The sequence below is a fragment of the Lontra canadensis genome, unplaced genomic scaffold (genome assembly GCF_010015895.1).
Source record: "Lontra canadensis isolate GAN:19392208 unplaced genomic scaffold, GSC_riverotter_1.0 scaffold29, whole genome shotgun sequence".
Classification (NCBI taxonomy): domain Eukaryota; kingdom Metazoa; phylum Chordata; class Mammalia; order Carnivora; family Mustelidae; genus Lontra; species Lontra canadensis.
The window spans coordinates 2,550,143-2,575,422 of NW_022631023.1; the positions used below are offsets into that span (position 1 = coordinate 2,550,143).

Genomic DNA, 25,280 nt, shown 5'->3' on the forward strand with positions numbered 1-25,280 from the left:
CAGGGGCCACCTCCTGGTGACCCTCTAAGGACTGGCTTTTCCCTAGGAGGGCAGCACTGCCCTCTGCTCTCAGGGATGGTGGAGAACATCCTGGGTGAGTCTCTACAGACGCCGGGTCGGGGCCCGTAAACCAGATCAGAGCAGCCTAAGTGCAGGAGCTGGGATCGACGCACTGGAAACCGGTTAAGAACATACGTTTACCGGGCGCCTGGGTGGCTCAGTTGGTTAAGCAACTGCCTTCCACCCAGGTCATGATCCTGGAGTCCTGGGATTGAGTCCCACATCGGGCTCCCTGCTCAGTGGGGAGTCTGTTTCTCCTTCTGACCCTCTCCCCTCTCATGCTCGCTCGCTCTCTCTCTCTCAAGTAAATAAATAAAATCTTTAAAAAAAAAAAAAAAAAAAAAAAAAAAAAAGAACATACGTTTACCAAAACCACCTTAAGGGAGATGTACGAGCCAGCCACTCCCCCGACAGGTGCCCGTAGCGCTTTGAACCGATGGCATCATTGCATAGAAAATAGAGAAATCCTGCGACCCAGAGAGAACAGGGCCAGCAGGCCGATGGACAAACGGGCAGCGGTCACCAGCAGACGCTCTGCGCCGTTGGGCCGTCAGCGTGGGAAGCGGTGGTCATTCACCCGGCGGGTGACAGCTCCGTGCTGACCTGCCTCCGGGGCTGGCGGGGGAGTGGCAGCCACGGCTCCGCCCGCGGCAGCCACGTGTCTTGGAAACACGCGGGTGAAGAGAACAAGTCGGGATACGACGCGCCGGGATCCTTCCAGCTCAGCCCGGAACCAGACCTATCTTGTGTAGGCCGTTAGGCACCGAGAGACCTGCAAGGGGACCTCGATGATAAAAGAGAGGGAGTGATGAACAGGGCGTGGGAGGGGCCTCCTGGCTCGCGAGGGCGGCGTGGTGAGAGCCGCAGGGGGCCTGCGTGGGCAGATGGAGAATGTGTGGCAGAAGCCAGGGTCTGTGCCCCTGGTGCCAGGAGAAAGGGAGGGAGGAAGGAGGAGGAGGGAGAGCCTGGCCCACGGGCCACCACCTGGGGAGGCCCCCCTCCGGCACCACACCCGCTGCCATTACCGCGCGAGGGCACAGTGCCATCCTCTGTCTTCTGTCCTCTCTCTTCCGTCCTGAGCCCCCGGGACTCCTGAAGCGGGTGGACGCCCAGCTGGGACCCGAGCCGCCTGCCAGCCACACCGTGTATTCTGAACATCGCTGTGGGGCTGGGATGGAGGGAGGCTGTGGACGGCGTCCGCACTTATGCGGCCCCGGCCCGAAGTCTGCCCTCTTGCTTCTCTGTCCCCCACCCCTCGTCCAGGCCTAGCCTCGTGACAAGAGGCTGCAGAGACCACGCGGGCTCCATGAGCTCTTGGCTGTTCTCTCCAGGTTTCGGGACCACAGGAAGGACCCGGTGGTGCTGGCTTTGGGCCCTTGGCAGGATCCAGGAGGGGAGACTCGTCCCCGTTTGTAGTTGTGGGAACGGAGGTGTGGTGGGGCCAGGCTGGCCCTGAACTGTCCGCGTGGCCCCGGCTGCTTGAGAAAGCCCATGCCTCTGTGCTCCCTGCCCGTTCTGGGAACAAGGGAAATGGGGTCGCTGGCCGCGCTTCCTGAGGAAGCTTTGCCAGGAAACAGGCCAGGCCCCGGGGAGCTCAGATCCAAAGCTGGGAGTGAACCTGGGGAGACTGGGCCGTGGCCGTCGCAGAGCAGAGAGCAGGCAGCCGGGCCCTCCGCCTCCACGGTCTCACAGCCACCGCTGGGGACAGCTTCCGTGCACACTCCAGGCCCCAAGGAGCTGGCCGGGCCCAGGGACCAAGCTTCCAGGAACCGGCCCAGGGAGGAGGCTCCGGTCGGGGTCTGGGGCCGTGCCAGAGCTGTGGGCGGTGAGCCTCCAGCCGGAGTCTGTCCCCCAGGGAGATGCTCGGGCCTTCCAGAGAATGCCAGCTCACCGTGGCTCACTGATTATTGGTTTCAGAAGTCGGGCTCAAACTCAGGTTCTGGCTCTGGGGCCTCAGGCTGCTGGATCAGCATCTCTCAGAAGAGCTGGGTGGGGTCAGAATGGGATTTTTGGCCTGGCCTTTCCCCCACGGCCAAGTGGCGTTTGGGTCTCTGGCTCTTGGGGCCTCTTCTCAGGATGGCGCTGTGTCTGAGTGCTGGTGGCCCGGAGCATGGGCCCGGCGTGGCTCGGGGGGAGGGGTTGGGACCATGTGGGCTGTGGGGGTAGGACGGCTTTGAGACACTGACCCTGACATTGGTCTTTGCTCTGTGTGGTGCCTATTGTCCCCAAGTAGATGCTGTCCTCTAGTCGCTGGGGGACCCCAGGGGAGGACCCCGGGGAGGGCAAGGGGCATCTGGCAGCTGTGAGTTTCCACCTGCTCAAGGCCCAGACTGGAGAGAACCAGGCTTGGATGAAGGTGGGAGCCTGGGGACACAGTGCAGGCTGTGCTGGGAGGGGTGCAGGGGTGAGGGGAGTCCTGGGAGCACAGGACTGGCTCTGATGACAGAGAGCAGCCCCGCCCCTGCCCTTCGATGGTGGTGTTGCCCTTGGGTAGCTGGGCTGTTGCTTCTCTGCAGAGCAGCCCAGAATCTCACTTTCTGGGGGTGCCTCTGCTACTCCAACTGTTGTCCCACTTCCCGTTCGCCTTCCCGGTCCTTTCTCAGCTTGGCCCACGTAAGCACTGGGAAGGGGCAGGGCATGGCAGATGTGGACTGGGAGAACAGGGGAAGGAGTCATTACGTAAGACCCTGCAGCTGGGTGAAAGCTAGGAAGGGCACCGACAGTCAGCACTGGGGACAGCTCCAGCTAAGACCAGCTGGGAGCACAAGTGCAAAGGCCCTGAGGCAGGAGAGAGCCAGGCGCATGGAGACCAAGCAGAGAGACCAACCGGTCTGGAGGTGCTCTGAGGGAAGGTACAGGATTCCGGTCTCTCTGGGATGAAGACCAGAGCTCGCCACTGACCCCATCTCTCAGTGAGCCAGTGGTCAGTGACACACGATGGGCAGTGGTGCCCGGAAGTGTGGTCAGTGGCAGGTGAAGGTGGCTGGTCTCCGAATGGAAGACCAGTGCCAAGCAGACCCGCCTTTCTGGCTCCCAGGCTCCCAGGTATGAGGGTGTGGGGAGGGCTGTCGGTCCCAGCAAGAGTTAGAAATGGACTGGAAGTCGCCATGGTGACTAAAGTGACTGCTGGTGGGGCAGCCCCAGTCGGCGCCCCCATGGCCCCTGCTCTCCCCCTGGGAACAGGAGCCTGGCCGGCCTCAGCCTTTTAAGGGCATTTCTGGGCCAACACCTGCATTAGCCGTCTTCGGCCTGGCTGAAATGTGATCTCGCTGGAGCCCGGCCCTCCAGAGGGCAGGAAGCTCTTGCTGGCCTGGCAGACGGCCAGCACTGCCTGTCCCGGCAGGCGCCCCCATGTGCCACCTCTGCTGGGTGGGGAGGGGACGCACAAACATCCCCCGGAGCTGCTCTGCTGGCCTCGGTGGTCGGCCACGGCGGGGAGAATGGCTGCAGGGAAGCCTGGGCTTCCAGGGGGAGGGGTTCCCTGGTGGGTGAGGCCAGGGTCCCAGGACTCTCTGTGCACCACGTTGCCCCTTACTTTGCCTGGCTTTGGGCTACTTTCAAAACCAGCAGCATGTAGCCCTGCAGGAGGCAGGAGGTGAGTGTGGGGGTCCCCAGGCTGGGACCACCTGGGATCTCAGGTCAGGTTTGTGTGCACGGGGCCCAGATGGGGGGAGGCAAGCTGAGATTTCCGGACGCCTGGACAGGCGGCCCCGTCGCCAGGTGAGGCTTCCCTGGTGTCTCCCAGCCGGGCTCCACCAGGGCCAGGGCGAGAGGGGCACTTGGGCATGGCAGAGGGGCCGCGCCTGGACTCTGGCACGCTGCGGCCCTGGGGGTATTCTCAAGGTCAGCTGCAGAGCTGCCCGGGCAGGCAGGAGCGTCCTCAGAAACCTGGCACAGCGGGCACTGCAGGCTCTCGACCCCAGAGCCGGCTGCTCAGGCTCTCTGGCCCCCCCGGGCTCATTCCCTGCCCGCCGCGGCCCCCCATACCATGGTCATGGTCCCCCGGGCCTGGCTGCTTGCTTTGCCCAGCCTCGACACGTTCTCAGCAAGTGCCTGCTGCTTGCCGACTGGGCCACACTCAGCTGGAGGGCCAGACAGCACCCCGAGTCTGTGCAGGTTTCCCTTGTCCAGACGGCAGGCGGGTGAGCTGCCTGCGTGCCACGGAGAGCTTACAGCCCGGGGCCCCCCTGCTTGTCAAAGCTGGCAGCAGGGGCCAGGGAGCTCCTCGAGGCCTGGCAGGCTTATGCCCCGGCGTCCACACGGAGTGGCTGCTGGCGGGGTCCCGTGGAGGGGTGAGTGGCAGCACCTGGAGGGGTAACTGCAGACTGCGCTGTCCGGGCTCTGGCGGAACACGTGCCCTGACGCCGCCACGCTGCCTGGATGTGGATTAGTGCCACTTCAGATTCAATCAGTTGGATTTAATAATTGTATTCATTCGTTCATTTGCAAGTGCAAGCATTTCAAACAGATAAAGGGCATTTCTGAAAAATCCACAGCTGGGGTCCACGCCCTGGCGGAAGGCCGGACGCTTCTGTAACAGAGCCCCGGGGACCGGAAGGCTTAGACAGGAGGGAGGGATTGTCTCACAGTCTGGAGGCTGGACGCTTAAAGTCTGGGGCCGGCAGGGCGCCCCCCTCTGAGGCGGAAGGAGACCCCGTGCTAGGCCCCCGTGGCTTTTGGCGTTTGCTGGCACCTGTCGTGTGCCTCGGCCTGGAGGTCTTCACCAGCACCTCTGTCCTCTCCCCTCTCCCTGTGCAAGCCTGCGTCCCTGTTCCCCGTTTTACACAGACACGGTTGTGCTAGACGGGGTCCCGGCCCACCGGTGCGACCTCATCGTCACTCATAACATCTGCCACAAGCCTCCTTCCAAATACGGTCACCGTCTGAGCTGCCGTGGGTTAGAGCTTCAACTCAGTAGGAAGTGTTAGGGGACGTGTTTCAGCCCAGAAGGTCAGGAACAGTCAAGGACTATTCGCAGTTTGGGGCCACGGCAACGAAGCCGCTAGCATGCTTGAGCGCAAGGCTTCCCGCCGGCCCACGCTTTCCTTCCCCGGGGAGTGCGACGGCCGGTCGGGGCACTTCCAGGCTGATTCTCTACAGGGGAATGATTCCTCCTCCCAGCAGCAGGGACTGCGAACTCCTGTGCATTCCCAGCCTCGTTCACCCTCGGGACGGCCTGTCGTTTACATCACAGGCTTTCCGATTGCTGCACGGCGGCATTTCCCTGGCGACAAGTGAGGGGAACTTACTTGCTTATTTGCGATCGGTGTGCCTGCTTTGGTGAAATGTCTACTCACGCGTTTTGCCCATTTTTTAAACGGGGTGGTTTGTTTTCCTGTTTGGGGTTTAGGGAGTTCTCTATGTATTCTGGGTGTAAATTCTTCAGGTAGGAGCTTGGCAAAGACTTTTCTCCGGGTCTGCGGCTCGTCCTCCGCTTCTCAGTACCGCTTCTGGAAAAGCAGAAGTTCTTCATTTCGATGCCGTCCAACTTACGTACATTCTTTTATGGCTCGTTTATGGCTCGTGCTCTTGGTGTTGTAGCTAAGAAATCTTTCCTTAGCTCAAGGTTATGAATATTGGCTCCTGCTTCCTTCTAGAAATGTTACGGTTTGAGGCTATATATTTAGGTTTACGATTTTGAGTTATTTAGTGTATGGTCAGAGGCGTGGGTCAAAGTTCCACTCGTGTGCCTACGGATGTCCGACCTCCACTAAATTGTCTCTGCACCTTTGTTGGAAACTGTCCATGTGTTTCTGGACTCTCTACTCTATTCCCTTCATATGTTGTCTTCCCTAATGTTGACACCGCACAGTCTTGATTGTGATAGTCTCGAAACCAGGTAGTATCTGTCCACACTCAGGCTTCTTTATCCCATTTGGACTATCCCAGGCCTTTCCCATCTCCCCATGAACTCGACACTCAGCCCGTCGGCTTCCGCAAAAGTGTCTGATTGGACTTTGATGGCTTCGAAGGAACAGAGCCGCATATTCTGATCCACAAACGTGGTTCTTCTCTTCATTTATTTAATTCACCTTAATTCCCTTCAGCGATATTTTGTAATTTACAGTCAGAACATGCACACTTTTGGTAAGATCTCTCCCTAAATATTTCATATTTTGGGTGTTATTTCTTATTTAAACTTCGGATTGTGCGTGTTGCTTGTAAACAAAATGTACTTTATTTCTGCACCAAGATCTTATATAAACCTCACTACATTTACTAGTTCTAGGAGTTTTTTGGTACATTTTTCTAAGATTGCCCACACAGCGAATTCTGTCATCAGTGCAGAAAGACAACTTACTACTTCCTCCCCAAGCTGGATGCTGCGTTTTTGTTTTCCTGCCCCTGTTGCCCTGGGTCAGATGCTCAGAATGCTGTTGGATCAAAGGGTTGGGAACAGACGTTCTCACACCGATTGCAAATAAGCAAGTAAGTTCCTTTCACTTGTCATCAGGGAAATGCTGGTGGACGCCGCGGAGAGGTGCCGCCGTGCAGCAATCGGAAAGCCTGTAATGTAAACGACAGTCCATCCCGAGGGTGAACAAGGTTGGGAATGAACAGGAGTTCGCAGTCCCTGTTGCTGAGAGGACGAATTGATCCCATCAACTCCCTGAAAATGGGGCTGCTGTCTGTGTGGGGCGCTGGTGCGGAGGGTCTCCAGGCCCAGGCAGCCCCCCACCCGAGCCCTGGGGCTCTGCTTACCACACACGGCGCCCTGTGAGAATGACCGAGTGTCCTCCACTCCCAGGAGCCAGAGGACGTCAGGCAGGCTGCCGCTCATAGAAGACCCCTGACCCACGCCTGCCCTTCCTGGCCTCTTCATGGCCCCATGGACTGGCCCCGCGTGTGTGTGCACGCGCATGTGTGTGTCCCTGTGTGCACCTGTGCTGGGGCACTAGAAGGGGAGGCGGTGGGCTCTCCAGGCGGGAATACACGTGGGCCTTGGGTCCCTCCGTCAGGCCCTGTGGGGTATCCGGCCAGCTTGTTTTCCAAACCGGCGAGGGTGGTTTGCGGCTCTGGAAGCTCCCCGTGCTCCTCGTCCCCAAGGTCGCACCACACTGCTGGGCAGGCAGGCCCCCACGGGTGGGGTGGGGCGCAGAGCTTCGGGGCCCAGAAGGTCGTGGGGGGATGGGGGGTCAGCCGGGGTGGGAGGTGGGGGGCCCGCCAGCAACCCGGCAGGAGTCTGCAAGAAGGCAAAGAGCACCCCCTCTGGCCTTCCCCGGCCCCCGTTCCGCCGCTGCCTCCTTGTCCCGCCGCGGCCCGGAGAGGAAGGGCCTGTTTGCAGACTGGCTCACTGCCTCTGGCTGCCACAGGACACTTGCCATTGAGCTGGAAACCCCCCCGGTGAAAACACAGCGACCCGCCGTTTGAAGCTGGGCTGTTGGTCCCTCAGGAACGCCCCGGGTCTGGTGAGCCCTTGAGTGGGATGGGGCCTGCCCCTGCCTGCTCCGCCCCCGCCTGACCCAAGGAGGTTGGGGTGAGAGATGCAATGGCTCTGGTCACATTGACCCCCATCCTTCGGGTCGCCCCCTGAGGCTTAGCCAGACTGTTCTAAGGAGCCCACTTAGGGCCAAGGCTGGGGCTCAGCCTGCGGCCACCAGTGCTCTAAAGGGCATAAGTCTGGGGGTGTCAGCCTTGCGAGGGTCGGGAGCTGATGGTCGAGGTCGGCCAGCAGAGAGGCTCCAGGGGGACAGCTGGGGGTGGGCACCTGAGGGTCACTGCCAGTCAGCATCCAGACTCACTCTGACCCCTCAGATGTGTCCCTAACGACCCAGGGGTCATTGCTGGGTTGTGTCCGTTCTACAGCCAAGACTTCCCGTACATGGACTGAGAGGCCAAGAGCAGCGGGCGGGTGCTGACCACTTGGGGCAACTCCGGGTCCCTTTGAAGGTCCAAACAAGTCCTGGGTCTGGCCTGGCCGTCAGGACTTTGGAACCAGAAGGAAAGCCCCACCCGCGGGCCAAGGTTTTCCTGCTCTTTGAAAGGATCTTGGTTCCAGGGTCCGGCCCTCAGAAGCTTCCGGAATCAATCCATCCCCCTCCTGCCGCAGAAGTAGCCAAGACGGTGGCAGCAGGGCGGGGGGGCAAAAGCGAGGGCGGTCTGTGGCGGGTTGGCCTCTGGGAAGCTCTGCTGACCCAGCGCCGTGGGACCGCCTCGCAGGCTGCTGCTCGTGTTCCAGGACAGTGAGCAGGGGCGGCTCCAGGTCCCCTGGCCGCGGGAGCACCGGCCCACTGGGCCCTCCCCTGGACTCCCACCTGCTTTGGTTTTGGAACCCCTGGGACACCCTGGCCCAATGCAGGTCAAAGAGGGGCTGATGCCTTAACCCACAGCCCATACACGGGACACGGAGTTCTGCTCTGACCAGCCATGCGGAGCCTTCTACGCACATGGCGGGAACACCCGGGCCCCCCCAGGGCTCTGCCGCGCTCTGCCCTTCCTTGCTGGAGCCGCGCGGGGCTCGCTTTCCCCCTGGCAAGGAGAGGATGGGCGCAGAGTTGCGGGGAGCCCATGCCGGGGGGCTGTGTCTCCCACTCTGAGCTCGGCCCGGGGCTGGGCACCACCCCAGGCTGCCTTCCCACCTTCCAGGGCCCCCTGGGCATCTGTGGACATCTTCTGTGGAACATGTGGGGGACCATGTTCCGGCAACTTCCACGCTTCCTGGCCCCTCTGAGCCAGCGGCCCTCGGGCTGCACAGCCCAACGTCTGTGGGTGAGTCTAGAGAGGGCTGGCTCGCCACCTCCCGCCCCTGCCCTAGAGGGTGTGGCGGCCCTCTGGCACCCACGTCGGGGGGCACCCTGCCCCTCCCACCTTGGGGGCTGTTTGAACCTCTCATCAGGCCCTGATGGCAACCTCTGTCCGTCCCTTTTCCTGCCCCTGGGAATGGCACCGGTCCCGCTGTCAGGGCTTCCCAGTTCTGAGCCCACAGGTGACCACAGGCCCGGGTGGGGGTGTCTCAGGCCTGGCCGCATCCTCGTCCAGGCACCAAGGGACAGTCTCACAGAGAGACGGAGGCCTGTACCTCCTAATGTCACAGGGCCGTGACAGGGGGCCTGATGGTCCCCTCCCCCTCGACTGAGGCTGGACCCTCTGGGACAGACGCTGGAGGATATCCCTGCCCAGCACGGCCCGCACCCAGCTCCCACCAGCCCCTGTGCATGCCTGCCTGGCCCTGCAGGAAAAGTAGAGGGGAGACGGGAAGGTGTGGTGGCCGCCAGGCGGGGCCCTGAGTTCGCACATCGCGGCGCTGGCTCTGGGAAGCCGAAGGCCATTCCACACACTTGCACACACGTGTCCAAGCACACACACCCGTGTGTACCTATGATGTGTGCTCCGTGCATGCACCCATGCTGGGCACACACTCAGGCTGCTCCCGCCCCTGCCCCCCAGGCATCTGTGCCTGCGTAGATGCACTTGCACGCATGAACCCGGTTGCACAAGCTGAGGACCCCAGCCCGGGGCACACACCGTGATTCAGAGGTAACGAGTGGCACTTGCCGGGCGTCGGGGGCTTGGCCCCTGGTGAGCAGGCTTCTCCGAGTCAGCTGGGGTGTCCTTTATCGAGCTGGCTGTCCCATGGGGCTGTTCCTGGGGGCCCCCCGCTCGCAGACTCTGCACCCCGATTTCTGCCCGCGGGACTGAGCAGTGACCGTGCCTTAGCTCACCCTTTCTCCGTGCTTGTACTTTATTTAAACCCAACATTCCTGCAGGGTCCCTTACAAAATGCTCAGTATCACACCAAAACTCAGTCCTTCCACCTCCCCTGCGGCCCGCCTCCACCCGGCAGCCTCCCTCTGGCCGTGGCAAGGCGTCTGGTGACAGACCCAGGCAGGGCACGTGTCTGGGGGCGAGGACCCACTCACCACAGCCTGCCCTTCGCGCCCTTTACCCCTCACTGTGTCCCCCGGCAACGGGTCATGGCCTTCGTGTCGGGACGTGGGTGTGTGTCTGGCTCATCCTTTTTGCCCGCGGCTGGCGTCCCGAGTGTGCGTGCGCCACGGGTCTCTCCAGCCGTCCCCGTGCACGGACATTTAGGCCATGGACTGGCCGCGGGGTCGTCCTTGCCAGTGATCTGGTACGGGACTCCGGTCATGGGCACGTGCTCCCTGTTTGAGAGACACTGTCACATGGCCTTCCGACACGCCATCCGAGCTGTGCCCCGCCGAGCCGTGGGGACGGACACTCCGGTCCCCACTCTGGGGACAGCTGCAAGGACTGCCATTTCCCCCGCAGGCGGGACAGGGCCTGGCACGCAGCATGACATTGGAGGAGGTCACATGGCTGCCGTTGGCGGCGCGTGTGCCCTGGCACTGGGGGGCTAGGGAACACGGATGTCTGGGGCCATGAGGCTGGACGGGCTGCCTGGGAGGGGGACCCTGGAGCAGTCCCAGGACCCCGGCAGTCCCTTCCTGTGTCCCTCACCGTGCTCTTAGCACCCGGGCCCGGCTGTCCTGAGTCCCGATGGTTACAGGCCAGAGACAAGGGGGAAGGCCCTCGCTCGCACTCTAGCGTGTGTCCCGTGCTGGTGGGAAGGCCTGCATGACCCTGGCTGGGGGTACGTTGAGTGAGACTCCCAGGGTTTGGGGTGTAGCGGTTGGCTTTGACCCTGACCCCCAACCATCACTGCACACAAAGTTCGGGAGGGTGGCTAAAACCGGGTGGGGGGGGCCTGATACAGGGGGGAGTGGTGGGCAGGTGTGTGTGTGGGGTGTGAGTGTGTGTGTGAGTGTAGCTGGGGTGGGAAGGGGAGAGGCCTGAGCTCTGAGGACGGCAGGGTCACGGGCTGCTGAGGACACTGGGCCGCCTGTCCAGGCAGGTACACCCTGCATCTGTCTGAGCAGGTGGCATCTGTCCTCCTCCCCCACCTTCTGGCCTCACTGTCCCCCCCCAGCCTGGTCATGCCTGGAGCTGCCCCTTGAGCTCTGTGGGCACAGGGACCACAGGGTGAGCAAGTGGCCACCAGGAAAAGCCACTCGTGTTTAGAAGGCAGCCCCCGCCCCGGGCTTATGGCCGGTCCTCCCAGGCCCTCGGCAGGCAGCTGGCCATTTGCCCCGAGTCCCCTCCTGTGTCCTTTTAGAGACAAGGCCTTCTGTCCCACCCAGGCCTGTGGCTGGAGCTGAGGGTGTGGGGTCGCAGCTGGGCTCCCCCTCCCTCCCCGGGGCCTTCCCTGCCGCCCAGGACTCACGTGACCGGGCGCCCCTCACACACGGGGGCACACCCAGCGGCTTGAGCTCTCCGTGACTTCTGTATGGCACTGTCCCCACGAGCCGAGTCCTCAGTCATGCCTACAGCAGCAGATACAAATTCTCTACGAAAAAGTGCTAACCCAGTGACCCCGAGGGTGACTTCCCAATACCAGCTGAGAGTCCACTCTGTGAGTCTGAGTGACCACAGGACGATGGGACGTGAGCCGCTCCAGGGAGGACCGTGCCGGCCCCCTAGGGGAGAGCAGGGGCACGGGGAGTAGGGCCCCAGCTGGCTCTCCTCTCCCCCCCCGTCCGGGCCCGGGAGCCAGGGTGGGGGACATGGAGGCCCAGATGCTCCCAGGGGCTGGACCTATCCCTGCCTGTCGACCCGTGTTCCAGAAAGTTCCTCTCCCGCTCCAGGCTGCCCTTGTCCGGGGAGCCCTGTGTCACTTCTGAGGCTCTGCCTGAGACGCTGCTCTGGGGCCGTCCCAGCAGCCGACGGGGGCTCGGGGCCCTGGCAGGGTCTCATCAGGCTCAGCCCCTCCACGGCCGGGGAGGCCCCGCCGAGGTGGCCAAGGCCAAGGCGCCACACCAGCGAGCCACGTGACGTGTGACGGTACAGCGGGCCGGGACGAGCACACGCAGCAGGCCGGCAGGGGCTGTCCCTCCTTCCGGCACGAGCTGCAGGGCCCGGAGCGCCCCCTGACCCCTCGGGCTCTCTCTGTCGTGCTAGAGCACAAGAAACATCCAGTTACCCGCGAAGCCGTCCGGGGGCAGGCCCGGGGCACTCAGCACACTTGCTGCTGTGCACCATCCCCACCGCCCACCCCCAGAACTGCCATCTCCCCACACGGCCTCCCGTCCCCTCCCCCGTGCCCCGCACCCCCGCCCTGTCTGTCTCCGGACCCGCCTGCCCCAGGGACCTCAGGTGCACACGGCGCGTGGCGCCGGTCAGCCTGTGTCTGGCTGGTGTCCCTGAACACGACGTCCCCAAGGTGCATCCACGGGGGAGTGGGGTCGAATGACCTTCCTTCCTAAGGTCGCGTACTGCTCCCCCGTCCGCTGCTGCAGGCTGGCGGTTGGCGCTCCACGCTTCTCGCTCACCTCCTCACCCCACCGTGGCGGTGTTCTGCGGGGGAGGGGCCTCCGGGAGGTGATCAGTCCGTGGCGGGGGGCACGGCACAGTGGGATCAGGGTCCCCCGCTGCTGGGAAGCGGGGAGGGGCCTCGGCAGCCGGACACGGAATCTCGGCGCGGTGACAGACCGGCCCGACTGTGGTGCGTCTGTGCCGGCTGCCCGGCGGCCTGGGGCGCGTGTGTCTGTGACATCTTGTTCGTGCACTGGTGCATGGACACGTCCACGTGCGACCGCGTGTCTGCGCCCCCGGGCCTGGCCGCGCGAACGCGAGTTTACCCCTCAGCGGGTTTCGGCGAGCGAGCGCTGGGCCTCCTGGCGGGTCCATCGGGTGACTCTGTCTGTGGCGGGGCCGTTCCTCACGCTCCTGGTCACACCGGTCGCCGTGTGCGCGGGAGCGCGGCTGGGCTCTGCCTGTGGATTCTCATCCTGCCGCTGTGCAGAATTCCTTCGTCTGCTCTGGTGTGTGCGCGTGACCTGTGAGCACGACCCTGCGTACGGAGGTGACTTGACTCTTTCCCTGCTCGGAGGCCTGCGGTTCCCGCCTGTGGCCCCGCCGCTGCCGTGGGTGCCTTGCGCCCTGCGGACGAGCCCTGCGCGGGCGGGAACTCTCTCTTGCTGGTTCCCTTGAGAGCGGCGGAGAGCGGCGATCGCTCGGGTCTGACCATTTGGTCAGCGCGGTCCCCTGGCGGCATTACAGGGGCCTGACCTTGAAGGAGGCGTGATCCCCCGAACCTGGGAGGGGGTCCCGAGCAGCCGACCTCCCTGCTCTGTCTCGCTGCCCCGTGAGCACCCCCAGCCGGGACCAGAGGCTCCAGCTGGTGGCAGGCCACCCCCCTGGGACTCGCCGGCCGGTGGCTGGAGCAGCCGGACACGGGCCACCTCCCAGGGCTCTCTCTCCAGCCGGGTCTCTGTGAGCACCTGGAGCCACGGTGCCTTCCTCTGGGAGCACCGCCGGCGAGGGCCGCGTCCTCTGGTGTGGGAGAACAACGTGCCCGTGGCGGCCCAGGGAAGAGCCAGCCCGGCCTGAGAGGACCCTTGGGTGGGTCACCCCAAGCAGGCGGGGCTCCAGGCCAGTGTTGGGGTGCGGGGCCGTGACACACAGGCTCACCGCGGGCGGAGCAGCCGCCTCCCCGCTGCCCCCGCCAGCCGCAGGGAGTGTGGGGGGGTGTCCTGGGGGCCGTGCGGGGCTCGGGGGCAGCGGGGCTGGGGCGAGAGGTCACCATCCAGAAGGGCCGCAGGTACCCTGGCCAGGAGTGCTGCTGCTTCCTTGCATATTGATCCATAATTGATCTGTTATTGATCTGTTATCAGCCAGTGCTTATGGGGTCGGGGAACCTGGAGGTCAGGGGATGGAGGGCGCCCTCCTGCCCTGCGGAGGCTGTCTGTGGGGAGCCCCAGGCTGGGACCCAGAGCCAAGCGGGCAGGGCGGTGCCCAGAGCCCAAGCCGTGGTTGGAATGACGGCAGCGCACACGGCAGGGGCCTCACATCCGGCCCCTGTGAGCGGGCCTGGGAGGCCAGGGCCTCAGGAGGGGAGCGTGGAGGAGATGGGAGCCCCAGCCCGACCCTGCTGCACCTCTGCCCATGGCACACACCAGCTGCCCCAACTGTCAGCGGGGGCCGGCCCCGAGTTCCGGAAGCCCTGGCCAGTGAGGGCGAGAGCTCAGGCCTGGTGGTTGCTCGGAGACCCCACACGGCACCGAGCACCTGTCATCCGGGCGGCAGGGGGGCAGCGCTGAGGGCCCCCACCTGTTCGCCACCCCCGCTCCCACAGCCGCTTGGCTGGAGCCTGGACTCTAGGTGGGGCTGTGGCTGTCTCAGGACCCAGATGCCACCCCAGGCCCGGGCTCCCGCTTGGGTGGGGACCCTGGGGGACACTGGGGACACTGGGGGACAGCAGGGAAGCTGCCCTCCTGGGTGTGCGAGCTCACGTGTGCAGGTGTGTGGGAGTGTGGGTGCAGACAGTGTGTGCGCGGGTGAGAGTGGCGGGCGTGTGCACAAGCACGTGTGTGTGGGAGGGACAAGGACAGCCCTGGGACCCCTCTGGCATCCCCATGGAGGGGAGAGGCTGGCTGGAGCTGGTCTTGGAGTGGCTTTCAGAGCGTTTCTGGATTTCAGTAGCCAAACCCCAACCAAGGGCACCGGTGGCAGCTTTGAAATGATTTAAGGTGTCTCCCCGGTGGCCGGCCTCCCAGAGGCCGCGCAGAGACAATGCTGGCTTCCGCCTGGCCGCGGGCTTGGCTCAGCCCCTGGGAGAAGCGTCTGTCTGCCTCCCGCTCGGGCCGTCTGTGAGGAGGGGTGGGCGAGGCTGACGGGCATCCTGCTTGGGACCAAGGTCTTCTCCTGCAAGACACTGTCAGCCCCACCACCGGTCCAGCCCCCAAGGCCCCCGAGTGCCGGCATGTCACCATGAGCGCCGCGATCCACAGGGGGACGCAGGGGCCAGCAAGGCGGGCGGGGCCTGCGGACGTCCTCCTGCCCCCTCGGCAGCCGGGCAGGTCGCAGATGTCAGTCAAGTGGGGACGTCACTCGGCTCCACACCCGGGCTGTTGGGAGAATTAAACGGGAACTTCGTGTGCCAAGAAGTTCCACTGAGCCACTAATTTCCATCTCCTCCCGGGGCCAGGGCGTGAGGCTCGCTCTGCCGGAGTCCCGGGGCCTGCTGTGGGCGGGTGTGAACCCCAGGATTCTGACCCACGTCTGCTCTCTGCTCCCCAACCAGCCCAGCAGTGGCCGTGTGGCCCGTCCTTCCTGCTCCCTCTCTATGGTCCCTGTGGGGGACTGTGCCGTCCACAAAGCCCTCCTTCCCAAGGTCGAGCTCTGCCCTGAATGATGCCATGTGCCCCCATGTCCCTGCTACGGGGACCTGGCTGGGTGACTCAGGCCTTGGTGTCCCCCTTCCACGTGCCTGATGTCAGAGGAAACATGGAGTCCTTTCCCACATGGGAAGGTCTGTCATTTTTGGAATTCTGTACTCTGCACATGGGAGAGACAAAGACAGTGACAGAGAGAGGGCACAGGGGAGAGGCACAGGGGGCACCTGGAGAGGTGGGAAGGTCCTGGACAGGTGGGATGTCCTCTGGGGGTGTGGTGAGCCCCTGTGGCCTGGCTTGGGACCCCAGCCCTGGTGTGTGACCTGCAGCTGGCCCTCCCTGAGCTGAGACAGAACAAGCTGGGTGGTCTTCCTGGAGGTATGGGGGGTTGGTGTCTGGGGATATCCAAAGAGAGGCAATGGGACAGGACACCGAGGAGGCATCTCACAGTTTCCTCCACACCGTCTGCCTCACCCTTTGCCCCTCAAGGTGGGAGCAGAGCTGGCCTTCTGGGGAGGGGACCGCTCTGTCCCCGGCAGTCCTGCATCCCAGGCTAGGGAACAGCCAGGGCTGACCACGCCTGCTAATTCTGCCCAGAGGAAGGTCAGTCCTTAGGGTCCCTCTGAAGCTCTTCTAGCCGTGCTCTGGCAGCCCTGCCTCCCCTCTGAGTCACAGGACGGCCGGCCCGAGGTGGTAGGGGTGCTGGTAGGGGGCTAGCAAGGGGTGTGATGGCCCCCAGAGTCCCCCCGGCCTGGCTTCTGCCAGAGGGGCGCCTGCTGCTCACGTGGACCTGGGGGCCTCCACGCTCACCACACCCTGCGGGGTCCTGGGGAGCTGTGGCACCTCTGGCCTCAGTCTTCCAGACAACGGGGATGCCTTGGTCAGGGGCCCGTGCAGGAGCCCGCGAGGGAGCTGCTGGAGATACAAGAGCTGCTCTCGGCTTAGGGACTGCCCTCAGTTACACACGCATGTTGCCCCCACCCCAGCTGCTGCATCAGGAGGCCTGTGGTCCGGTGGGGGTCATGGGACACGGCGATCAGGACTGGACAGGCTCAGGGGAGACTGGCCTCAGTGGCTTCTCCAAGGGGACTCTGCCATTCAGGGCTCCACGAAGCCACCTCCTGCTGCCTTCTCCCCCCTCTCTCTGCCCTTCGGAGCTGCCCAGGGGCTCCCTAGGCCTCCGTCACCCCTTCCTTCCTTCCTGGAACTGGACCTGCTCAGTCTTCCACTCGGGGTCACAGAGTAGCCTCAGGGCCTTTGCACATGATACCCGTTTTCTGGATGTGATTTCTCGGATTCTCACAAGGTTCACATCCTTGCTTCATTTGGTCCATTTGGCCTCACTCCAGTGATGCAAGGTGAGGTGTCCTGTCCCGTGTGCCCTCAGCAGCTCACAGGTCCTGCGCGCACCTCATTCTGCCTCACGCCCCTCCTTCGTGGCCCCTGCCGGGGCTGTCATCCTGTTTATTTTTCTTTCAATTGATTGCTCAGCCCTTCACCCTGGCAGGACACTAGGGAATGGACCCTTTATTTGGCAACTGATCCGGGGGCAGAATCAAGAATTTACCCATCTTTCCCGATAAACAAAATGTTGATGAGGGAGAATTCTTTCTAAACAGCCAGCTAACGTAAGTGAGCGTAATGAACGTAAATGCTCGTAAATGACATGAATTTAGTATGAACATGAATGAACGGAATGAAGATCTCGCCATTTTGCAACTTCCAGTGAAATACGGATACACTGTGCGGTCCGAGCGGCTCCCGGAGTGGGGGGTGACCGGGCTGTGGGGCCCTCCCAGGGGATCGGGGCACGCAGACCCCATCCGGACCCCCACCCGGCCAGTCGCAGGGAGAAGGGCGGCCAGACGCTGTGCACCGCGGGACGGCACAGACCCCACTCCCACCCCGGGGCCGACCAGACCGAGACGGAGCCTGCAGGTGGCACCCATAGCTTCCAGAAGCTCAGAGGAGGGAGGGTCGTCCTGGTCCTACCGCAGCCCTGCGCGCTGACCCGGCGTGGCCTGGCTGAGCGAGCCCCGCGGAGCAGCACAGCTATGGTCTCCTGGAGCATCTTGGCACAGAGGGGAGCTGGGAACGCCGAAGTCGCCAGCAGATGCTCATTTCATTTTCAGGTGTGATCATTTGGGAAGGGAGACTTGTCTTTCGGGAGGCTCGGGCAGAACTGTGGGGACACCCACCCGGCGTGCGGGATTTCCTTGGGTGGAAACCTGAGCCGGGCCGTGGGTGTGGCGTGGCCAGGAGCCACAGGCCGTGGGTCACTGGTCGCTGCTGACAGCGGCTGGGGGGTGACAGGCTCTCGTCTCCACGTTAGTCTCTATCGGATGGTTTCCTAACAAGAAGCCAGACATCAGTCAATCACTCCCTTGTCACTGTCGGTTGAGGACACGGTCGTGTCCTGTGGGTCCCCAGGAAGGCTCCGCCTAGCATCATCAGACTTCTGGGAAAACGTTAAACACTAGCAGAGCTGTGGGCTTGGAAGGGTTAAGCACGAGGCCAGAAAGCAAGACAAAGTGAGAGGTAATGCTGGTGTTTTCCAATCTGTTTCGTGCAACTGAAGCCACAGTCCTGGCGAAGACGACATGTGTGTGCGTCCTGTCCGCCGCGCAAAGCCGCGTGACAGGTTTGGCCGCTCGCGCCCAGCCTGTACCAGCCGTGTGACCGCGCAAGGGGACCCGCTGACGCTCATCCCCAAACTGGGAATGGCTGGGAAAACTCTAAGTGCCCTTGACTTTTACATTAAGTTTGAGAAGTGAGGCATTGAGAAAATAGAAGGATGTCACTTAACACTCTTGCCTAATGCTTCTCCACGTGCCTCTGGTCGCTGGCCTCTTAATTTTCTGTTGTTTGGGCCGCTGGGCCGCTGCGGTGGGCGCCGCTGTGTCACCAGAGGCCAGGTCGGAGCAGCAGGTGGGATGGGGCAGGAGGGGGGCCCTTTCCTGGGCGCTTCCTCTAGCCCAGCGAGTGGGCAGGAAGGTGCGGGAAGCTGCCTGGTGCCTGGTGGCCCTGGGGTCACAGCCCCTTGGAGGGAGGCTGGAGCCCGAGGGGCTGGATGGCAGCGGCGGGCGCTGGAACAGAGAGCCGCGGGGGCCCAGACAGTGTCCCCACCCCAGCCGGGAAGCCCGTGGACCCTGGCTGCCCTGGCCACTTCTGTTGTTTGTTTAGGGTTTTCTTGTTTGAGCTGCAGAACCGAGCTTGAGAAAGGAGAGCCTGTGGCAGGGGTGACGGCGGGCGGGTCACCGAGCAGGGGCAGCCGCACCCAGGCTGGCCGGGCCTGCCAGCCCCCCGCCGCCCCCACGGGCTGCCCCCCTGCATGAAATTCCGGCCTGTTGTGGACGTTTTGTTGAAAACCAACCTCACTGGGTAGAACTCACGTCCCACAGAGCCCACCTGTCTTCAGGGCGTCGAGAGTCCGTTGTAGTAACTGCGCCAAGTTGTGCAGCCACAGCCGTGACCCACGTTTGGAGCTTTGCCGTCACGTTTTCTGTGAAAGAGACGGATCTTCGTTTGTGGTCCCCTGATGGCAGAGCTGGGGACAGGGTCTTGCGAGAGGCATGACCTTTCTACAGGGGAAAGCCCCAAGATGGGGACACGGAGAGCCTGCGAGACGCTGGTGTGCGGGGTCTGTCCGCTCTGCTTCCTCCTGCACAGCTGAGGGCCTGGCAGAAGCGCGGCCGGGGGGGTCCTCAAATCGGGGGAAGGACCCACGGGGCGGGGGTGGCCCGTGCGTGGGACCCGCTGGCCCAGTGGAAGCACAGAGAGGTGCAGACGTAGCCCGAGACCCTGCCTGGACCCGACGAGCAGGCCTTCTCAGAGGGGCCCGCCCCCGTGCTGGGTCCCACCTGCGTTCCTGCTGGGGGCAGGGCCTCGCCACTGTGCCACTCTGGCAGGGACCCCTTGTCCCCGGTGGGGACCCGCTCATCCACATCCAGGGACTGGCTCCTGCTCACGGCAGGCCTTTGGGGTCCAGACATGGGGGCTGCGCCCAGGGAGACTGGCAGGACAGGTGAGCTGTGGGTCCTGCCCGCTTCCTGCCCCACCGTCGCGTCTCAGCACTGGATGGGTGTGGGACCCCTCGGAATCTCTCTGGCTCTAGGAAGTGCGTGGCCTGGTGCCAGCCGACTCTGCAAGGCGGCGGTGGGTTCTCAGGCTGAACCAGCGGAGTGAAGAGAAGTGGCGTGGGGGGCACCGGGTAGACGTTGGCCTCCCCTGTGGTGGCTGTGGCTCCAGCAGGAAGGGGCAGTGGGGAGGGGCTGTTGTAGCGAGACTCTCCGGTGCCCGGGCCAGCCTGGGTGAGGACAGTCGGGGCGCTTGCTGGAGCCGGACTGGTCGGTCAGCCAGCGCCGAGGTTTCCCTGGCCCAGCGCTGTTGGGCACCCCGGAATACGGCTGGGTGCGTGGGGTGCCCACCGAGAGGGGGAGGCGGAGCTGGGCACCCGAGGACGGGCAGGAGCGCCTGCAGGGGTGTGCTGCGCCAGGGATCTGGAGTCACGAGGGTCACATGGGCCACGCTGCTTCCCAGGTTTGCCTGTCAGGGGGCGGCTGCCGAGGGGCCAAGCTCTGAGCAGCTGCACCAGCCCCCCACCAGCATGTGGGACTCGGAGGGCTGGGCTGGGCTTCCAAGCTGGACTTTTCTCCCAGAACCTAATTCCCCTCCTGGCCTGTGTATGGGAGGCCCGGGGTGCGGGACGAAGCCATCTGTCACCCGACGCGGGTCCCCAGTAGGAGGGAGACAGGGCGTTTCCGGGCTGGTGGGGTGACAGCCAGGATGCCTCAGATGCCACCGGCCTGAGAAAAGTGGGCAAGGCCATGCGACAAGGCGGGACCAATCACAGAGACACGTGGGGCTTGGTGTTGCCTGAAAAGGTAGAACAAAATTTCTAGGGTCCTCAGTGGGGGGCACCCACTGTCCACTCCCCGGCTTGGGCCATCTCCCTGGGCCACGCTGCCCACTGCACAGTGGATTCTGTCCCCCACCACCTGCGTGACCAGGATTCACCCCACGTGGCGAATCAGCCTGCCCATGGCCCCCATATGCCTGATCCCAAAGGCTGGGCTATCCATGTCCAGTCTGGGCTAATGGGGGACATTTCTGCTGGGATCAGGCGTCCTGTTGTCCACGGAGGCCCCACGGAGGAAGGAACCAGCTCCCGGGCCCTTTGGCCGCTGGGGAAGCCCTCCTTCAACGTTCCCCTAGCCCAGCACCGGGGACCAGCGCCTTGGGCCTAAAGCCCCTGGCGTGCAGGGGGCCGCCCAGGGTGGGGGCTCCGAGTCCAGGGGGACGCTCCCTCCCCGGGAACGCAGGCGGCCGGGCGCAGGCCAGGGCTTGTCTGCGGGGAAGGGCAGGCACGGAGTGTGCCCTGGGTGTGGGCATTTCCATGCGAGGCTGGGGCTTCTCTCCTTGGAAACCTCGTCAGCCTCCTATAATCCGGGCCTGGCTCCGGGGACGGTGACTCACGAGGTCACACCAGTGGCCTGGCACTTTTGCACTTGGGCTGTCCGGGATCTGCCTGGGTCTGGAACTGACCTCCCCCCTCCACCTTCCCATGCTCAGGGCCCTGAGCCCTGGGGGTGACATGGCTGGCCAGAGCTCATGTGGATGGCCAGCGGCCACCTCAGGCCTGAGGCCAGCAGCTTTGCCCTCCCTGGTGGCAGAGTGCAGAGGAGAGGGCTTTGGGGGCTGGTGGAGTAGGACCCCGTTGGTCCCTGGCCTGGGGGCCTGTGTGTGACTGCCACTGGGGGTCCCCACGGCCTTGTCCCTCTGGTGGAAGGGGAAGTCCCTGGTCCTGGAAACCCCCTGGCTGAAAGGTTTCCTCACTTGGGAAACGGGGTGATGACAGAGCCTGCCATCATGTCACATGCTGAGTGTTGGGGACAGTGCCAGCTGGGAGCGGCTCCCATGGTGGCCCTGGGCAGCAGGTGCGGGCTACCTCCCCATGTGGAGTCCCCGTCTGCCATGTCCGTGGGACTCTGAGGCCCCTGACCTTGCCCAGGAGCCTCTGTGACCCCCACCAGGGTGCCACTGTCCCCTCCCCAGTCCTCTCTCCTGCCCACTTTGTCCTGCTGCCCCGCCATCATGAGCTCACCTGTGGATGCCCCAACCTAGACCACGGCCCCGGAGTTGCGTCCCCACCTGCCAGGCCTGCACCCCGACACCCGGGCGCCCCTCTCCGCCCTTCCTCTGCCTCCCAGAAGCCAGGGACCTGCGTTTCCTCCCTTGCTCAGCCCCTGCCTGCTCCTGGGCCACCACGATTTTCAGAGAGTCACACAGCCTCCCGTTCAAGTCTCGTCCCCCACTGGCCAGGTGTGTGGCCTCTGCCACCTGTGGTCTAGAGCCGACCCGGTCCGTCCCTGCCGTTCGAGGGGAGCACCCCAGCCCTGGCATCTTCTTTCGTGAAAGAGACTCCAGAAGGAAAGCTGTCCACGATTCCCTGCACAGTCGGCAACCCGCCCACCAGCGGCCAGTCTGAGAGGAACTAGAGCTACAGGCCAGGCAAGGCCCTGGCCAGAGGCTGCCAGGGGCACAGAGAACGTCTGTTCCATCAGCCCTTCCAGCAGCGAGGGGGCTGGAGGAGGGGACAGGTTCCTGTGCTGGGACCACTGCCCCGGTTCTGAGGGCCCAGCTGTACCCCTTGAAGCCGAGAAGAGGGGGACACGTGGCAGTGATCCCGGAGTCCATGAAATCCCCAGGTTGGGCGAGGGACTGGGGAGGCGGGGGCCGCGGGCGTGATCAGGGTGGCGAACCCAGCAGCTGCACTGTTCAGCGTGAACCAGCTGGCCCGGCTCTCCGCGGACTGGGCCGCTGCTCCCCCGCTCAGGCCCCCGGGGTGAACATGTGCAGCCACGGCAGGAGGGACAGCAGCTCTTGTCTTGTCCTGCGGGGCCTGGCGGATGCCGTCCCTCTACGTACAAGTGTGAGGCTAATGTCCTCTTAGACGTGACGCAGTTCCTGAGAGCGACCGTGTCCGACGCTCCCGGGCAGGTGCAGGGATCCCACGCAGGAGGTGATGGGTAAGGATGACGCCACCGTGCGCGTCCTCACACCCCTGCTTCTTAGGACAACCTCCGCATCATGGGAGTAGGAGGCTGAGTCATAATATTTTTGAGTGTGACTGTTAGGGAGGCGCCCTTGTTTGAGGTTCTGGGACTTTTCTGCCCTTGTAGATCGGCCAGCATGTTTGAGAGCCAAATGCGGGGCCCTTGGGGACACGGGAGGTGCAGTCCCCGAGGCCAGGCGGCGTGGGGCCCCCGAGCTCTGGGGTCCGTCCTCCCTCGCCGTGGCCCCCTCCTGCTGGCTCTCTGGGCCAAGGCCGTGGAGGGCTTTCTCCTTGGGCTTCTTATCGGCCCATCGGCCCATTTAGGTCATGACGCTTCCTGCCCGTTCGTCTTGGCCGAAATGCAGTCGGCTCCGCAGGGATCTGACCAGAAGCTCGCAGGAGACTTCCTATTCGGGGAATAAAATGGAGCTGGGCCTCTGGCGCGTCCAGGAAGCGGAGAGCCCGGCTTCCGGAGCAGCGGGCAGGACAACAAACAGGGGACCAGGCGCCTGAGCTCCGTGGAGCACCCACGTCAGCGCGCGGCCTCCGGCGGGGCTGGAGGCGGCCGGCTGGGCCCGAGTGTTGACATCCTGGTCCCGCAGACCCTGCCAATAGGAAATGGGGGGACAGATTGGGCTGGTACTTTCCTGGGGGACTAGTTGGGAGGCCCCGGCCACGGCTCCCTGACCACTCCAGGCACGTCTGGGTGCTCTCGGCTCTGCTGGTCTGCTGGACGCTCCCCTGCGGCAGGCCCAGGGCCACCACCTCCCACCGGACACTTTCCCTCTCAGTCTCTGGGGGGCACGTGGGATGCTGGGACCGCCCCTGCTGAGCTCGGCTCACAGGCTCCATCCCAGGCCCCACAGCTTCCCCGCTTCCAGCCCCCAGGCCTGGGCAATCTCGTATTCCAGTGGGCTCCGAGCGTCAGGACCAGGGAAAAGCCAGTATCTCCCCCTCCCTCTGTCTCCTGCTGCGTCTCTCCACTTCGAGCTTTGGCAGGGGGGCCCCCGGGCCTCGGGCACCGGAGCACCCCTTCCTTCTTCTGTCCCTCCAGCCTGGTGCACAGTGGGTCCCCAAGCACTTGGCATCCTGTGTTCACTGAGGCCTGAAGCCTCCCTCATTAATGCCCCAGGAGCCCCTGGCCATGACAGAGACGACTAGAGGCCCCCCAGCTTCCCCTCTCTCCAGGCAGGGCAGTCCTTGCCTGTGTCCGTAATGTCCCCAAGGCCCCCATGGGTGGACCCCACTGCCTGCCCTCCCCCACTCACCTCCCACATAAACTGTCCTAGAATACTGCTTCAGCGTCTGCTTCTGGGTGACCCACCCCAGCAAGCCCCCACTCGTGCCTCGGCATCCCCTGCTGGGCCTCGGGGTGGGGGGACCCTCACCAGTCCCCTAGGCTGCTCGAGCATCACGGTCCAGGGCAGAGAGTGAGCCCACCTCTTGGCCAAGCTGCTGCTGGCTCTCTGACCCTGGGACTGGGGGCAGGGCAGGAAGGGAGGGCTAGGAAGGGGGGTGCATCGGGAGGTGGGGGAAAGCCGGGCGCTTTGGCCAAGGCTGCAGGAAGCGGGTGCAGACCCCCTGCATGGGTGGCGGGCTTTCCCTTTGCTGGCTTCCCTGGGACGGCGGAGCCTGCCTGGTGCACAAAGCGCTCATTACATAAGCGGCGTGAAGACACACGGAAAGCCCAGGGCAAGTCAGAACAACCCCGAATGGGCGGGGATCCCGGATGGACAAACACCGGGAAAGTGGTGAGTAACTGGTCGGAAAGCCCCGGCTGGCAGGAAGGGGACTCTGGGCGGCGGCTCTGGAGGAGAAAGTGGTGGGGCAGAGGGACGGACGCAGAGGCCACCGGTCTGGGCCTCCGGGTGGCCGTCCGCCCCAGCCCTGCTCCAGCTCCCTGCCTCGGCCTCCTCCTGCCTGCCTCGCTCCCGCGGCGCGTGCACATGCGCGGCTGGCGGCTGTCGAAACTGGGCTGGTGTTGGGGCCCGTGGGGATCCCGGGACGTCCCATCCCGAGGTCCTTAGCTAGTCACATGTGCAAAGACCCCTGCTCCGAATAAGGCCTCATCAGAGGTTCCAGCGGTGAGGACGTGGGCAGAGTTTGGGGACCAGCACTCCCCTACTCCGGGTGGCAGGGCACGGTGCTCCCGAGTCTGTGGCTCTAGGTGGGCTGGGGGGTGCCCCCAGAGGTGTCCAGAGTTGGTGAAACAAGCTCAGGTCAGGACAGCCTCCCCAAGCAACACTGCTGCCCTGGGATCCCCATCCTGAGCAGACCCCCACCGCCCTGCCCTGAGCTCCTTCCCAGTCAGGCTCTCCTCTGCCCACCCCCTGCCTCCTCGGGGCGTCTCCCAACCACCCCACCCCCGAGAGCACCTCCATCAAGGCCCTCCTTGCACTCCTTGTCCCCCCAGCATCTCTGGATGGGGACTGAGCCCGCCGGCCCCTGACGCCAGTGCCCGGGCGGGATGCCGGGGTACCCAGGCATCTTCTGATTCTCAGAGATAGTGAGGATGGGGCAGCGCAGGGCGGGGGGATAGAAAGGAGGCCGGAGGGGCTGGACTCCTCGAAACCTGGTGGCTGAACGCAGGCCGCAGCACCCCCCAGCCCAGCTGTAGTCCCCCAGCACCCCCAGACCCCCTGTAGGCCGCCCACCTCCAGTGCCTTGTGCCCACCTGGTCCCCTGACGCTTCCAGGGGCCCTGTACAGAGAGCATGGACCCTGGGATCCCAGCGAAGAGGGTGCTGTTTATTTCACTCTCAGTCCCTCTGCAGGGGCTGCCCCTATGCTCTTCCTGCCTTCCCCTGCCCTGTGCTCTGTGGGGACAAGCTGGGTGCTTCCGAGGCCCCCGGGACCCCACTCTGGGGCTGTCCGAGGACAGCAGACGCAGAAAAATAGCTCCATCTCTCTAAGCCACAGGCCTCTTTTTTAGGAAGCTGACCCCATCTTCTGGCTTCCTGGGACACAGCCCTTAGACAGGTGGAGGTTTTGCGGCTTGCCCGTGCTGGCCGCGCCCTGCCCTCAGCTGCTGGGTGT

General features: G+C 64.0%; 1 pseudogene; it reads right to left on the reverse strand.

The window, feature by feature from the left end:
• Positions 1–8,360: 8,360 nt before the first annotated feature.
• On the reverse strand, positions 8,361–9,398 carry LOC116872178 (annotated as a pseudogene).
• Positions 9,399–25,280: the final 15,882 nt, after the last annotated feature.